This window comes from Myodes glareolus, chromosome 23 (assembly GCF_982192425.1).
Source record: "Myodes glareolus chromosome 23, mMyoGla1.1, whole genome shotgun sequence".
In the NCBI taxonomy this organism is placed as follows: domain Eukaryota; kingdom Metazoa; phylum Chordata; class Mammalia; order Rodentia; family Cricetidae; genus Myodes; species Myodes glareolus.
In genome coordinates, this window is record NC_142048.1 from 12,010,042 (window position 1) to 12,027,768 (window position 17,727).

At 35.7% G+C, this 17,727-nt stretch overlaps 1 protein-coding gene and 1 pseudogene across 3 annotated transcripts in view; both read right to left on the minus strand.

Moving 5' to 3' along the window:
* The window catches only part of Spock3 (SPARC (osteonectin), cwcv and kazal like domains proteoglycan 3), a 346,847-nt gene that overhangs the window by 296,459 nt on the left and 32,661 nt on the right, over positions 1-17,727 (minus strand). The window lies entirely within an intron of this gene.
* Positions 295-670, minus strand: LOC148118305 (small ribosomal subunit protein eS25 pseudogene; annotated as a pseudogene).

The following is a 17,727-nucleotide window of genomic DNA, read 5'->3' on the forward strand; positions in this document are numbered from 1 at the left end:
ACGATTTGATTTGAACAATTCTGTGAGGAAATCAAATACAGACAGTGAAATTTGCTCAACTACTCTCAAGTAATTTAACCGACTGTACTTAACAAATCAAAAATAGATTTAGTTTTAAGCCTATGTGCACATATACAAATGTATAGATGTAAGCTTAAACAGCAAACAGGTGCACTCAGGGAACTTCTCTCCTGTTGGTTATTTTCATGAAAACACAAATAGTTTCATATCACAATATGTTTTTTTTATTTAATAACATCTTATTTTTTCAAATGTACAGTTGATTGAACCTGTTTATGCATCTTCACCAGCAGCTGGGACATCTCCACTCTTTGTGTTTCTGATATAAATTTCTTGGGCTCTGTGCTGCTTTGAAACCAGCTTGATAAGCCCTTGACTAAGTAACTCCTGAAGGGCTGCCCTGGCCAAGGAATCCCGAATCTTCTGTCTCTCAGAGACCACAGCTGGAGTAATAAGCTTAGAGTTGGGGATTTCCTTACAGAGTTTATCGGATGTAGCCTTGTCAAACAGGACGAGATTGTTGAGCTTATTCCAAACTTTGCCTTTGTACCACTTCTCCTTTTGCCTTGGCGCTAGGCTTACACACTGGCTTTTTGTCTGTTTTGGCTGACTTTCCAGCATCTTTCTTCTTGTCATCCTTCGGTGGCATGATGAAGCTCGGAGAGTGGTAACAATCACTCTCAGAGTATGTTTTGATATTATCAGAACACATTAACATTAAGCTGGCCGTTTCTGCAATGCAGATATCCCAATGTTCTCACGACTTCATGGACAATCTAAATCGTATATTCAGAAAAGTTTGAGTATTTACCTCTGATTTTTCTGTTCTATGAGGCTTTTAACAAATCTTTTAATGGAACAGCTTCTCAGCTTCATAACATCAAAGAAAAAGTGAATGGGGCAGGGCCAAAAGGATGAAAAACACAATTCTAAAGCAACAGAGGAGAGTAACTTCTACATAATTCTTTTAACTATCCTGGAACTAGATTAACACAAGGATAAGGAACTCAGTGTCCCTAATATTTTAGTTAAATCACTTTTGTCATGATTAAAACAATCTCACAAGCTGCTTTGTGTAGGTATGGTAATTTTGGTAAAATTCTTGAGAACCAAGCATGAAACCCTGACTTCAAAAACCCACATGAAACCAGGCATCGCAGCAACCTCCCTAATCTCTGCATTCCTGCAAAGAAATAGGAGACAGGGAAAGGAGAAGCCTGGGACTGCAGTCAGTCTATCCTATGTGGCAGCAGCAATAAAGAAAATGGGCTCGTATATGTGCATAAATACACACACGCTCATGCATACACAAACAGACACACACACACACACACACACACAGACACACACACACACACACAGAGAGAGAGAGAGAGAGAGAGAGAGAGAGAGAGAGAGAGAGAAGACAGACAAACAGAGGCTGGGAGAGAGAGAAATTCAATATATAAACAAGTATTTACTAAATTGATATCTTAAAAAGAGAGAGCTTACAGATGAAGAGATGAATCTGTGGCTAAAAGTACTGGCTTTAGATTCAGGAAGGCGAAGTTTGGATGCCAGCAGCCCTTTATCAAACCCAGAGTCCCACAGACACCTGTCACTGCAGCTCAGAGAGTGTCAATGCCTACTTTTAGCCTCCACAAGCATGCAGAAAGTTGCGTATCAGCCAAGTAATACACTTTGCAAACACACAGTCAGACAGACCCACAAATTTGGAGAGCAAATATTTAAAAGAATACCTTTTTATTTAAAAAATGATTTTCATTTATTATTTTATTGAGTTAAATATTAAATACACAGAATGTACTCCAATTAAAAATTCATCTCTGTATTTTATTTTAAAAAACTGACTTATTCAGTTCATTATTATCATACAGAAATAAAACTGAAAGCAAGCTAGCTTCCAAGAATATTTGTAAATTGCCTGTCTAAAGCTTACCACATAAGTTTCAATGAGAGGCTAGCACTAATAAGTGTATAAGCTATTAAGTCTAATCATCAGGGTCTTCATCAGGCCTTATTGTAAGATGATTAAAGAATATTTTAATAGGTAATAGTAATATTTGTTCTAATTAAGTATTTCTATTTTCTCTAAATTGTCTGAGATTTTGAGAAAACAATACAGATACAGTTAGAGGAACATGAGCAAGAGGGGGAGATTATTTCAAAGCAGACTCAGAGAACTTAAGACTGTAATGAAACTTAATTCTTCTGCATTTTGAACATATCTAACTTCTATTCCAAACCTCCAGATTCTTCTCCCTTAACACTAATCCTGGTTGGTGCTGTCTGGCATCTCACCTGTGACTCAGTCTACTTTCCTTTAATATGTAGAATGAATAGGAGAGCCTCAGAAAGTGTTAAATGTAAAATAAGAAAGGAAAAGAATAAGAGGCCGAGTCTTCTCTAGATAGCTGGAAAATCAATAGATGAGAATTGGATCTAGAAAGGTAACTTAAGATTTAATTTAGAGTTAGCAAGATAGTGGGTGAGGAAAATTTATCTGGGTTCTACAAAGAAAGGAGAATAGAAGTTAATGGGAAATCCAGATAAAGTCAGGTGTCTGTGATGAGCTTCTCAGCAGGGAATCCGTTCTGGGCAGTCTGGAGTTTATCTAGGAGTCAGTTCAGAGAGTCACGGTTTGACAAAGTGGGGGCAGAGGACAAGCCACGCTGGACACTATCCCGAGTCCATCCACAATTTACAATAAGAATTTCTATGTAAGGCAATTGTTATGAATGCTTTTCATTTAATATCTGTCTTTTCTCTGACAGAGATAATATTGTAGGTAACAGGAAGTGAAAAATCACATATTACCTCTCAAACACAATCATGAGACACTCACTCAAGAAAAACCAATGTGTTGGGGGGGGGAGCGGAAAAAAAAAAGAAAAACCAATGTGTCATTAGTGGGAATACAGGCCTCTCTTCCTAATTTATCTCTTCTTTAGGTTTTTATTATATGTAGATGTCAATTTACTTTGTAAATATATAAGGAATTTAATTTAAAGTCAATTTCTTTAAATTGTCAGATCAGTTTACTTATAAGTTATGAGAGTTTATTTTCAAAGGAAATTATTTAAAATTCCAAGATTATTTTTTAAATGAAGTAAATATAGTCTTATATTAATATTGGGAATTAGGTCAATGATCAACGGCATGGACAATGGGGGTCCCATAAGAATATACAGTAGATTTCTGGGGGAATGTGACTACCAGGCAAACATAAGGATTCACATAAAAGACTGGGGATCATGCTGTGTGTCTGTAACCTTACTGCTGCTATTTTGAAAGAACCAAGGAATTGAGACAAAAGATCCCTGACTCGTTGACTGGGCAGTCTAATCAAACAGGTGAGGTCTGGGCTTCTTCTGAGGCCTTGTCTCAAAAATAACGTTATAGAATGATAGAGTAAGACACCGATGTCATTTGCTGGTCTCCACACAGATGCACACACAAGTGTATACAACCCCCCTACACACATATTCACATGGACACATACACTAAAATGAAAGTGAAGTGTCTCCAACATGGTTCCCTGAACATAGGCTGAGCAAGGATGACACCAACATACATGAAAAAAAGGGATGGAGAAAAGTCCATGAGACCTCAGAACTACACAAAGAACTCTAGGCATTTGAAAAAGATGGGAAAAAAGGAAAAGTGGCCTTTTCCAAAGAAGAGAACACCAATTGGCTCTACAGGGCCAATGACCATCCCTCATACTACGCATATGGTCATTAGTTTTGGAACTGAGCAGGCTATGTTAGGAATATATGTACATATAAATATGTACATGTTATGCATGCAATAACAATTAGTGAAAACGAGATCATAAATTTGAAGGAAAATGGAGAGTGAATGTATGGGGGATTTTGGAGATAGAGAGGGGAAGAGAAAAAGGTTGTAATTAAAGTATTATCTCAAAAATAAAATAGAAAGACAGTAATACACCACACAGCAATACACAGATATACATAAAGATTACATAGCAAAGTCAAAAACTGTTATCTAATAAATTATATCCACTGTAATATAGCAAGTAGATTTCTCATTGTATGTTATTGTTTTGGACTAAACAATCTTACTACACTGACAACTGTAGAATGTATGCTCCACAGAATTATGTACAGCTTGCAGAGCTTGAGAATGGTGAATGATTATGCTGCTACTGTGTTTAATAAGCTATGTCTTATCCGCATTTTAAATTACACTGTTTCATCTTAGTAAGTAGCTGTAAATCATAAGCAACATGCCCTTTTGGCTGGAACAAGTCTCACAGACCTGGCTTAACTATAAATCTCTGTCATTAGTTCCTCTTATTGCTAATGTACTCCTTTTTTTTCTTTCTTAACATATCCTTACATACAATAGACTATGACAGGTACCTCTTTGATGTAGGAGTCTGGTGACCCACGCCATTTTTGTTGGTGCTTGTACACTCTGTGATGGTTTTATAGTGATAATTTTCCCACACAGAGTGCCACTAACATAAAATCCACACATATATCCATACACAGTTCGTGTAAGCACATACATAGACCAAACGTTCAGGTATTTCATTTAGTAAAGACTGGCTACTCAGCAATAAAAAATAATGACATCTTGAATTCTGCATACAAATGGGTGGAAATAGAAAACACTATCCTGAGTGAGATAACCTAGACCCAAAAAGATGAATATGGTATGTACTCACTCATTAAAGGACATTAAGCCTATAGTTCACAAGCCCAGAGAAGTCAAATAACAAGGTCAACCCAAAGAAAAACATATATAGATCCTCCTGGAAACTGGAAGCAAACAAGATTGCTGGGCAAAAGTTGGGAGCATGAGGGTGGGAGTGAGTATGAGGGTGGGGTTAGGGATGGGAAAGGGTTTGGAGGAAGGGGAGAGGGGGAAAGAGAAGGGAGAAGGGAAAGGCTGGGGAGAGCTTGGGGGAGTGTAAGGGTGGAGATGGAGGAAGGGCAAATATAGGACCAGGGAAGAAAGAAGATATCTACATTAAGGGAGCCATTTTTGGGTTGACAAAAGACTTGGCTCTAGAAGGGATCCAAGGTGTCCACGGGGTTGTCCCCAGCTAGGTCCTTGGGCAGCAGACGAAATGGTGCCTGAACTGGCCTTGCCCCACTATCACACTGTTGAATATCTCGAATATCACCATAGAATCTTCGTCCTGGTGACTGATGGAGATAGAGACAGACACCCTTATCAGAGCAAGGGACTGAGCTCCCAAGGTCCAGTTGAAGAACAGAAGGAGGGAGAAGACGAGCAAGGAAGCCAGTACCGTGGGGGGTTGGTCCACCTGCTGAGGTAGAGTTCCTGTTCTAATACTAGCTCACCAAATCCAACTGGACCAGGACGGAATGAGCATGTGATCAAATCGGACTCTCTGATTGTGGCTGACAATGGGGGCTGACTGAGAACCCACTGATAAACGCCTTGGGACTTGTTTCTACTGCATGTACTGGCTTTTTGCGACCCTAGTCTATTTGGAGGCACAGCTTCCTAGGCCTGATGTAGCGGGGAGGGCCTTGGACTTCCCACATGGCAGGGTTTCCTGCCCTCTCTTAGGCCTGGATGGGGAGGGGAGGGACAGTGAGTGGGGAAGCAGGAGGGAAATGGGAGGATGGGAGGAAGTGTACATTTTTCAATGGAAAAATAAAAATAAAATGAAAAATAAAGACTGGCAGTTCAGAAAACATCTCAGGGTATTTTGCAAGATTCGAGATCTCCTACTGATTTTAGGGGTAATTATTTTAAATATTTTTCGATATATAAATTGCGAAAAACCTGATACAATAGAAGAAAAATAGATCATTGTCTCTTATTCTCATCTTATTCTTTACATTAATTAAACTAGGAATGAATAAGACATATGCAAATCAATTGTCCTTTTTTTAAAAAAAAATTCAATTATTTTTTAACACCAGATATTTGCAAGCCAGATGAGTATTCCAAGTTTATGTTTCATTTGCCTTGTGTTATATTTTTATAACAGACAGCATCTCTTCTTCAAAATAAATATGATCAGATGCCTACAAGCACTTCCCTCATCTGAGCACAAGTGGAAACTCCATCTGAGGTTGCACCAAAACAGAAATATTTGTATTTTTGCTTTTCATTACATTTTATTTTTTATTGCAGAGTGTCCAATCATTCCTATTACAATTTCTCGATATATATGTAAATAACTTGTACACTATTTCCCCATGTATTTTAGGTCCCTTAACATTTTGTTGCTTTTCTTCCTGATATTTTCATCCTATATTTCTAACTCTTTGTAAAATGTTTGTTTTATGTTCTCCACACCAAACCAGTGTTCTGAATCCAAAAGAAGTTTATTAGATGGTGCTAGTGGATAATTCGCATGAGCAGGATCTTGACCTGATTTCTGACTCCCAAGTGTTTATTGATAAAGAATAATTACATAAAGGTTCACCCATGTTGTTCATCCACCCCTGAACTCTTGTTCAGTATGGTCCTTACTGACCCCTCCCAACTTCTTGTCCTCCTTGATTTTCTTCAATAACCCAGGAATAGAAGTCAGATATGGAGAATTGGTAATGAATTCGAAGTTATGTTATGAATAAAGTGTAAACAAAGTTTTTATTTATGAATGTACTGAAATTCAGTCAGCAACTTGAGAAAGTCAGCTAAATTCAATAAAGCAACTGGAGTTAACCAATAGAATAGAATAATTTACAATTACTGATGCTTCATAGTCTAGGATGAAACAATGAAAGAAGGAAGATAATGAAGTACAGCAATAAGGATCACTTGTGACTAGAAATACCAAATACTTGGTAGTATGCTGACACAGAACCTAGAGTAAAGAAATGGGTACAAAGATTCTCCAGATCAAAGTAGAGAAGTTTAATCCAGATATGTTCCTAAAAAACAAACAGGCCTCTTGGCAAAACCTGAATCTGAAAAATAAAGGATCATAGTTACACACACACACACACACACACACACACAAACATACACATTAACACAAACTATTTGAATTCCTTTTTTACTCATTGGGTACACAGAACAATTGTTATGTATGACATGTTTTTGTGACTGACACCACCAGAATTACCAAGAATGTTCAAAATGATATAACAAGTTCATAGTTCTTCAGGTTTCATGAGCAGTCATGAGTAACTTCAAGAACGTCTGTTACAGTTAAAGAAAATTCCCGTGGAACTATTAAGCTGTCATTTTTCATAACTAAGGTTGAATTCCAGTGCCAGAATTGCTGGATCTACTTCCTATTACAGCACAAAATAATGGTCCCCTTGTAACTGGGCACATTATGAATCATGCTGCCTTTTAAAGATGTACCCTAGTCAAATGAAGTTACACAAAAAAATCATTGCTAGGCCTTTTTTGCTTTGTAACTGGCAAATTGTAGAAGTGGTATTTTAAATGTCAATGACAAAGATTATGGATTATTTGTGTCTTTAAAGATTCAGGCATTGTGGGACCTCTAGAAACTGAAAAGCTTCTGTAAAACAAAGGACACGGTCAACAAGACAAAATGGTAGCCTAAAGAATGAGAAAAGATCTTCACCAACCCCACAACAGACAGAAGACTGATCTCCAAAATATACAAAGAACTCAAAAAAATTGATCATTAAAAGAACAAATAATCCAATAACAAAATGGAGTACAGACCTAAACAGAGAACTCTAAACAGAGGAATCTAAAATGGCTGAATGACACTTAAGGAAATGCTCATCATCCTTAGCCATCAGAGAAATGCAAATCAAAACAATTCTGAAAATCCATTTTCACCTGTAATAATAGCCAAGATCATAAACACTGATGACAACTGATGCTGGAGAGGATGTGGAGTAAAGGGAATACTCCTGAGTTGCTGGTAGGAGTGCAAATTAGTACAGCCTCTTTGGATATCTTTGCTGATTTCTCAGAAAATTAGGACACAACTTTCCTCAAGACTCAGCAATACGACTTTTGGGTATAGAGCCAAGAATGGTCAATCGTACCACAAGGACATGTGTTCAACTATGTTTATAGCAGCATTGTTTGTCATAGCCAGAACCAGAAACAACCTAAATGCCCCTCAACCCCTCAACCGAAGAATGGATAAGGAAAATGTGGTACATTTACACATTGGAGTACTACACAGCAGAAAAAAATAATGACATCTTGAAATTTGAAGGCAAATGGAGGGAATTAGAAAACATCATTTTGAGTAAGGTAACACAGACCCAGAAAGACAAATATCATATGTACTCACTCATGAGTGGCTTTTAAAGATAATGCAAAGGAAACCAACCTACAATTCACAATCCCAGAGAAACCAGACAACAATGAGGACCCTAAGAGAGACATAAATAGATATAATCTACATGGGAAGTAGAAAAAGACAAGATCTCATGTGTAAATTGGGAACATGGGGATCATGTGGAAGGAATGATGGTGAGGAGAGAGGAAGAGAGGAGAGCAGAGAAAAATGTGTAGCTCAATAAAAACAATAAAAAAGAAGATGCAGGCATTGAAGGGTAAATACCTAAAAGATCATAATATGATTTTACAGAGGTAATAGAATTATTATTAGTAATAATTAATGACCTTTTTAATTGCTGCTGTCTTAATGAATACAAGGCTAGCACATAGAAAGCTTCCCAGAGAAAAGAGAAAAAGGACAGGAAAACATTGTCCTCTGCAAGCCAGACAAAATTTGTTCCATCACATTTGCTTAGAAAGGGCTGGTATTGACTTTATCTATATGCTTTTCCAGCAATCTTTCCCATATCTTAAAAGACAATTCCTTTCTTAAAATGCATAAAATGAATTCAATGGAGAGAGTGAAATGGAAGAGAAAAGAAATGCATATGAACAAAGTATGCAAACATCAGTATGAGAATGCGATATTTAATCATAATATTTTGTATGATAATTTAAAAATTATATATATTTGATTCTTCATGACTCCCCTTTTCCTAGTCCAAATTAAAGAAATTACTATCACTTGGGTGTACTGTCCTCAACTTATATCCTAAGCCATACAAGTTCTAAGTTTTTACATTCTATCAAGCCATAGTTTGTAAGAATATTGCAAAAATTTTATAACTTCACTCTGTGATTCTTTGACTTAGGATATTCTCCACATCAGTGGATCAAATTAATGCTATCTTTATAAACTGTTCACTTGTTTCTCATGTTTCCAAGGCAAGAGGACTATTTAAGTTCTTATTGGCCAATGTTTTAATTTTATTTCTACTACTGTGATACCCTGCAATTATTAAACATTGACAAAAGGATGCAGGACTGTTTGGTTCCTATAATTAATAGAATGAAGTTTCCCTTTCACTTTTCACTGTTATTTTGGGACACAGTATCAGCTACCTCCTTTCTTTGTATATCATTGCACTCATATCTTTTCTAAGGCTTCATTATTGACAAACAATGCCCCTCCCTTAACCTCATTCCCCGCCATGTAATTTTCCTTCGTTCCGTAGAATGGAGGCTGAACTGACCCTGTTCTAGTTCTGAACAGAGTCAATGAGAGTATATGGGATCAATCATTTATTCCTTGGCCACTGCAATGATTAGAGCATGCCCTGCTGCTCCTGGCACAATGAAAGGCATGTGAAGAAAATGACTCCAACCAGCTACAGAATTTCAATGAAGAGACTTCAGCCACAAAAGTTTGAAAGCAGTCAGCCTACTCAAGCCAACTCAAAGACATTTGAAGAGTAATACGTGATCACTATTTTTATCCACTGAGTCTTGAGGTAGTTTGCTGTGCACAACAGTAAACCAGTATAATTCTTTTCAAAATAGTCCTTTGTAGTTGCTAAAAAGTATTATTCTATGAGTTTGAAAAATAGTTCCAATCAGTTTAAAAAATAGTGATACATTTTTAAGCAAAATGCATTGGAAAAATTACAGTAGTTTAATTTCCAATAAATTATTTTCATGAGCATATGAGTAATACATGATGCTGAAGAGTTTCGCTGATGAAAAGTCAGAATAAACAAACAAAAAAGGGAAGGAAAGATTTGTAGCATTCATTTCATTATTGCACAACAAAGTTTAGTGTATGGCGACTGTAATACTACATTTCAAACGAAAGAAATCAATTTTCAGAATAATAAAACAAACCTTTGAAAAACTGAATGAAGTGAAGCAATGCTTTCTTAGACTGTATATAGAAGTTTGTCTACAAGCCTATGGAAACACCACCAGCAAACGACTTTCAGCCACAGGAGCTCACCAGAATCAAGCTGACAGGACCCCAAGGGGCCATTAAGGGAAGATACAGAAGAAATGACTAGTTATTGAAACTTTTATTAGAGATTGTCATAAAACATTCATTCAGAAACCTTCAGCAGTATCACACCAGGATCATTATTTGAAGCTCAAATTGTTCATGAGTTATTAAGATGATAATAAATCAAAAATGATATCAGAGGTAATTGGCTGAAATTCCCATTTGTTCTTGTTAAATATGTGTGTACTGGAAGAGATTTTGCTCTTTATGTGCACTTTGCACATATCTCTAAATAGAGGCCTTCATCTGGCAATTAATCTCTTTTCTCTCTCCAGACCCAGAACAATATTTAGACCTGTATCTGGGCCTCAGCTCTGTCTTTAGAAAGATGGAAAATCCAGAAACCTAATACAGAAATCTTCAGTAGAGAACAAGTTGGCCTATTTTACCACTTAGTCAATCTTAGGTTCAATGACATATATATTTGTGCAACTGTCTCCAAAGTACTAATTTTTCTATATTGATGTTTCATACAAAGACCTCCGTGTATTCAGCACACATACTCACATGGGCTTTAGCTACAGGATGTGACTGTGTATTCAGCAAGGATTCAAGAGGGATTCATTTCCCCAAAGGAATATCTTTAAGTTTACTAATGACCCTACAAAATTGATCTAATTATGTTTGACACCTAAAAATTATTTCTGGTATTCACACATGCACACACATTTTGATCAAATCTACTCTCTACTCCATCTGCTCCAATACATCACCTACCCCATCACCACTACTTTCTCTTCCCAACTTCATGTGCTCCTTTTAAATAAAGTACCTAAAGGGTCTTCTAGGGGAAGACTATGTGTACATGTGGCTATCTATTGAAACATATGTAGCCTTGCTGGTGCCCCATCTTTGAAAATAGTAACAACTTCCTCCTGAAACCAATAACTCCCAAAGGCTACTTAGGATCCAGGCACCCTGATATCCTTTTTCTTTCTATTGTGAATTTGGACTGGCTTCATCTTGTGAAGTTCTTTCTGCATATGGTCAGTCCCAGCCACTGTGAATTCACATGTGCAACTATAATATCCTGTTCAGTCATACTGTTTATTACAAAATCTTCTCTTTCTGGCTCTTACAATCATTCTGCACCTTATTCCACAATGTGATTTATGGGGAAGCTGTGATAGAGATATAACATATAGATCTGAGCACTCTATATTAACAATAGTATATTGCAAAAAGTAGATCCTTCCTTCAGTAAGAGTTGAAAGATGCCGTAATCTATGTGTATCAAGGTAAGCAAAGGTTACAGTTTTTTACTTGGTTATTAGGAGAAGTCTAGTGTAAGTTTCTCTCCTAAGGCAAAGACCTAAAAAGTCATGGGATTTGTTTCCGTTAATAGTACCAGATACGTGTTCAATTTTATGGAGCAGGAATTTTAAGTAATGAGAGTAAATATAGCAATAGTTACTTGAATAACTTTCATGTTGCTGTTGCCCCAGTGGACACCTGGAGAAGGTTGAGGCTGTCCTTTTTCAACTGGTAACATGTACTGAACTTTTCAGCATGAAATAAACCAACATTTTTGAAGCCTGAAAGTCTGTATTGGCTTTCGTTCTCCATACTTCCCATACTTTATGTTTAGCAATGCGGTCTCACCTTCAACTTACAGAATGTAACCAAAAGCACTTACTGTTTAATTTTTTGGGAAGTGCATTTTATGGAACCAACAACTTGGGTACATAAAAAAGTAGCAATTAAAAATCTACCAAAAATAAGAGCACAGATTCATGTGGATTCCACACAGAATTCTCCCAGGATGGCAATGAAAAACTGAAACTAGTACCTCTCAAATTATTCTGTAAAAATAAGAGGAAAACACCTCCAATAAAATCCAATAAAAATCAAATTTAAAAATATATAGATCAATCTGAACATAGACACAAGAATTCTCAATGTAATTCTGGCAAATATAATTTAGGAACACATCATAAGATCATCCACCATGATTTAACATGCACAAATCAAAAAATATAATCTATCACCAATACAGACTCAGGAACAGATGGTATTATTAAATGCAGAAGAAGGCTTTGACAAAATTCAGCATACATTTATGGTTAAAATTGTGGAGAGCTAGGGACACAGTGGACATGTATCAACAAAATAAAGGCAATATACAAAAACCCCAAAGCGTGCAAAATAAAAAACAAAGGGAAAAATTCGAGTATAAAGAAATGGGTGCCCACTGTCTGCACACCTGCTCAACATAATGCCTACAATCTTCGTTGAAACAATGGCATGATATAAGGAGGTAATGCAGAAATATCCTAGAAAGGAGGATGGAAATGTAGACTTATTTGGAATGGTATAAATTTGTACATAGAAGATCCTTAATAATCCACAAGAAAACTCTCATAGCTGATAATACATTCAGCAAAAATCTACAAGATGAAAAATTAGCACACAAAGATCAGTGACATTACTATACAGCAACAGTAAACATTCCAAGAAAGGTTTCATGGAAATAATTTCATTTGCTGTAGACTAAAAGCAAAAGAATTGAAATAGTTATAATCAAAGAAGTGAAGATTATATAACTAAAACCTTTAGACACAGAAGAAAGAAATTGGAGATGATATTCCATGATGGAAAGACACCCAGTCCTCATAGACTGCGAGGATTAATGCTGTAAATGTGGACATTCTACAAAAAACAATAAACAAATTAAGTGAAATCCACATCAATATTCCAATACAATTCTTCAGAAAAATTGAAAAATTTTCATCTCAAAAATAACATGCAAACCAAAAATACTCAGGATAACTAAAATAATCTTGAAAGTCAAAGGATTGCTGAAGATACCACCACCTCTGATTTGAAGTTATACTCACAGCCACAGTAATCAAAACAGCATAGTACTGGTATAAAATCAGACACAATGAAGTCAGGCATCTAGAGTACACAAAGTACTAAATAAAAATAAGCAGAAAAATCACCTTAAAACTTTGGGTGTAGAAAATAAATTTTTAAGGTTAATTATCTGGGACTTTAAATTATTAATTTTTCTATATTTTAGGACTGACGTGTGTAATTTGACCTTATTCTCAAGTCTTAAATTGTAACCAAGATCATCGGCAATAGCCTGTGACTGAGTATCATTATAACCCATTTGCCAACAATATAAAAAAGATGTATCCCATTTCTGGGATTAAGCTCTTCCTTGGTCAGTCTCTGGTGTCCACTAAGGGCATTCTATTATGGCTATTAATTAGCAAGTTGATACAATATTAGACTTCCATATGACATTTTTGAAAAATTTTAATTATTGTTTACACCTTCACTCCTACTGCATTGAATTATTTCCCATTATATACTTCCCCTTTGAAATTTCATTCTTACTGACATTCTTCATAGTGTGGGAAGGTTCTATGCATGATACTGGGGGGTATGAGAAACATCCAGTCGTAAAACTTTCAAGCCACAATAATGAGTGCCCTAAAAGTAAATACCTACTGATGTAAAACTGTAATACCTTGGAGCAACCAATATTTCTTGTGAGTAATTTAATCTTTTTTTAAAGATAAATCCCATGCCTAGAAGATTTGGAGTCAAGAATCCATGTAATCCATGACTAAATAGGTGATATTACCTAGTAAAGGACCTTTTACTATTATCCAGCTAAACAACATTTATAAATTCTTAATGACCTCTAATTATACACATAAACTACAGCATTTCTCTGCTCCTGTCGTATAACCTTCTGTTTGCACTAAATAATGATCAACATAGACCACAACTGGCTAAAGTGCTGAGAATGACTGTAGAATGTGCAGCCCTAAACATATACATCACATACTCTACTCTAAATGATCAGGGGTCATTACCAAAGAGGACAAAAGACTTTTAGATTCAGAGGTGGTAGATGACCATAAGGAAACCACTTCCATGATAAAGCAGGAAACATTTGCACCTATGAACTAGAGAAGTTATGTCAGCATAAAAGGACCTATACAAATTCAAGCCAGGAAAACATCCCAGCATACAGAAGGGGAGTTGGAAACAAAATTCCAACCCTAGTGATGGTTCTATTAGCAATTATTAGGTGATAGAAAAGGAATGATACTTTTTTTTCTTCAGAGTATGCCTCTTGATGAATCAACCAACCATTCTCCAGTGGAAGGCCAAACATTGAGAAATATTTTGACAGTATAACTAGCCTTGAGGAGAAAGACAAAAATAAATGGGATTGGAAGAGGTGTGAATTGGGGAGGAGTTGGAAGAGGGGGTGTAAATGTGATCAAAACTCAGTACATGAAATTTTGAAAGAACAAATAAAGTTTAAAAAGCAAAATAAAAACTTAAATCCTTAGCCATCAAGAAAATGTAATTGTGTGGGAGGTCCTTCTGTCTATGTGTTGCTTTTTTGTTAATGAATAAAGAACTACTTTGAGCCTATGGCAGGGAAGAACAGAACTAAGCTGTATGCTGGGAGAAAGAAGGGCGGAGTTAGAAGGACACAATGGAGCCATGAGAGACAGACTCTGGGAATTTCGCCTGGTAAGTCACAGCCACATGGCAAAACACAGATTAATAGAAATTGGTTAAATTAATATAAGAGCTAACCAATAAGAAGCTAGAGCTAATGGGCAAAGCAGTGATTTAGTTAGTTTCTATGTGATTATTTCATGTCTAAGATATTCAGGTGGCCATAAATGAACAAGTAGCCTCCCTTCTCCAACATAAATTAAATATACAATGAAAGAAATTACAAAAAGATTGGGATAGATGTAAGGAAAAGGAGACACTCACTTGTTGTTGGTCAGATTGTTAATACTGCTGCCAGTATAGAAATAAGTTTGGAGATTTCGCAACAAGCTTGAAATAGGTATAGCAAGCTATTTAACTAAACCATTATTGGATATGTTTTTAAAAATACTATAGGACTCACATATAGAGTCCTATATTCTACTAGAGAGTACTCAATATGAAATGTTGCTTTTATTGGCTAACGAATAAAGTTGTTTTGGCCTATGGCAGAGTAGAATAAGCCAGTCTTTCTCTCTCTCCCTCTCCCTCTCCCTCCCTCTCCCTGTCAGTCAAGATGCTTTTAGAGTAGATTTGATGAATGGGGATGTCCTGACTTGATATGGTTAGCACAAGGTTTAGAAGCCTGGATACAAGAAATGGGGAAAAGAGGAATGGTAGTCCTGAGTGTGCATTTCATCTCTCTCTTTTTCTTGGCTTGCCATAAAATAAAAACTTATCTTCTGCCCTATTATCTCAACATCAAATGTTTGTGGGAAAGACAACCATGGGCTGAACCCTCCAAAACCAGGAGACCAACTAAATCCGTCTTTTTTTTTAAAAAAAAAATTCTATCAAGGGTTTGGGAACAGTAATGCAAAGATCACCAATACACAAACTGAAATTCTTCACTATTATAACACAACTCTGGAAAACTGAAAAATATAGCAGATGTCATTCAATTTTCTGCAAGCTGGAAAAATATCCTACTCACCCACTGTCCTCAAAAAATAAAAAGGGGAATAATATCGAAGATTTTATGGAGAGATAGGAGAATTGAAAATGTGGGAAGGGAGGAGGTTGAAAGGGATGGATATGTTCAAAATTTTACAGTTATTAAAAAAAGAATTAATTCAAATTATCTTTTGAAGTTTAAAAGCTGTTTTCTAGAGTATCTTGCTTTGGAAGATCAAACTTTGAATTAGTTATCTATAGTTTTCCAAGCCCCTCCTCAAAGTTATCAACAATTTTTAAAACCTAAAATATGCAAAAGCTTAGTGTTGAAGAATGCGATGAAGTGACATAAGACTAGCATATAGTATAATAGTAAATGTGAATATCCACAGCAGACAGGAGAATATTTCCAGGCATTGGACTTAAGTGAGAGGTGAAGTAGGGACCCTTTCAAATATTACCATAAGTAATCTGTCCTCAAACTATTCATCATCAATAATTCTAGAAGCCATCTTCCTCAGGCTTCAGTGTGCACCAACATGCCTGAGAGTAGATAGATCCATGACATAAGCATATTAATGCCAACTAGTAGTCTTTCTCTCAAGTTATTATACTTCGTTCTCTTCCCTCTCTTGCGCCTTCTCTTTATTTTCTTTTTTTTCTAGCACAGAACAAATACTGAGTTACCCAGAACTCTACCATGGTCATGAATCAAAATGCCGTGTGTGAATGCCATCTGCTGTGTGAATCTTACTCCCACGTGAAACTGAGCTAATTAGGAAAATACTCATCAGTGAAGTCATATTATGATAAGAAATCTCGATATTTCAACATTACCCAATAGTGTGGGTGAGACACACTTCACTATTGACAGTTGCTCCTGTACACAAATAGAAGTGAGAGCCTGGCAACACAATTGTACAGGAAAAAAAAATGTTATGTACATGGTGAAAGTACGTGTAAATAAAATTGCCTACACTAAGATCCTTAGAGATTGGAAATCAAGTTATTTAAAATATTTATTCATTTCTAAAACAGTGACTTTTTAAAATAAAAATGTTTTACTTCATTACATTCTTCCACCCTTCAAACCATTTTGATGCCAACATATTTGACAAACTTTAATGTGCTAATTAAAGCAGGATGATGAGTAGATACTTTGGTCTATTTCCAAACTACATACTTATATACTTAAAACAATATTCTTTCAAGCAGGACATTATACTGCAAATCTTACTGGTCTGAAACTCATATCAATTCCTCTTATAAACATCCAAGGTTTTGGAATGACAGACATGGTCATCATACCTTGTTCTTATTTATACTTAGAATATATTATATATAGAATATATATTATATAGAATATAATATATTCTAAGTATAAATAATATATTATATATATATAATATATTCTAAGTATAAAGTATAAGTAGATAGATAGATAGATAGATAGATAGATAGATAGATGACTATAAAGATGATGCTAATATTGAAGAGAACAAAAGCAATCATAATTTAGCATGGAATTTAAATTTCTCCTCAAAGTGTATGTACTTATGTAAATAAAACCAAATAATCAATTGTAAGATACAATAGCTGGATATTACACCTTAGGAATATAAAACCAAAATAAAAATAAGATATTTTAATAGATTTAATAATTTATGCACTGTCATTGGCACGTGTCTCATAAACATACCACAGGAAATGTATCTGAATTTGAATGTGTGCTTATGTCTTAAGATACCATATATAAATGTTCATATTAACAGAAGACTCTTTTACTATTGCCTTGACTCTGTTAACGCATTCCATTTGGACCTGCAAGATTTCTGACCAGAAATTCAGGGATATCCTTATAAAACTTTCTCTGTGTACAAGCTATATTTTAGGAACTGCTTTTCAAGCTTTCAAATTTGTTTCTTTCATGTTGATTTTGATAATTTGATCATTCTATTTCCCTAGGTAATATGGTTTGATGACTCTTTAAGGAT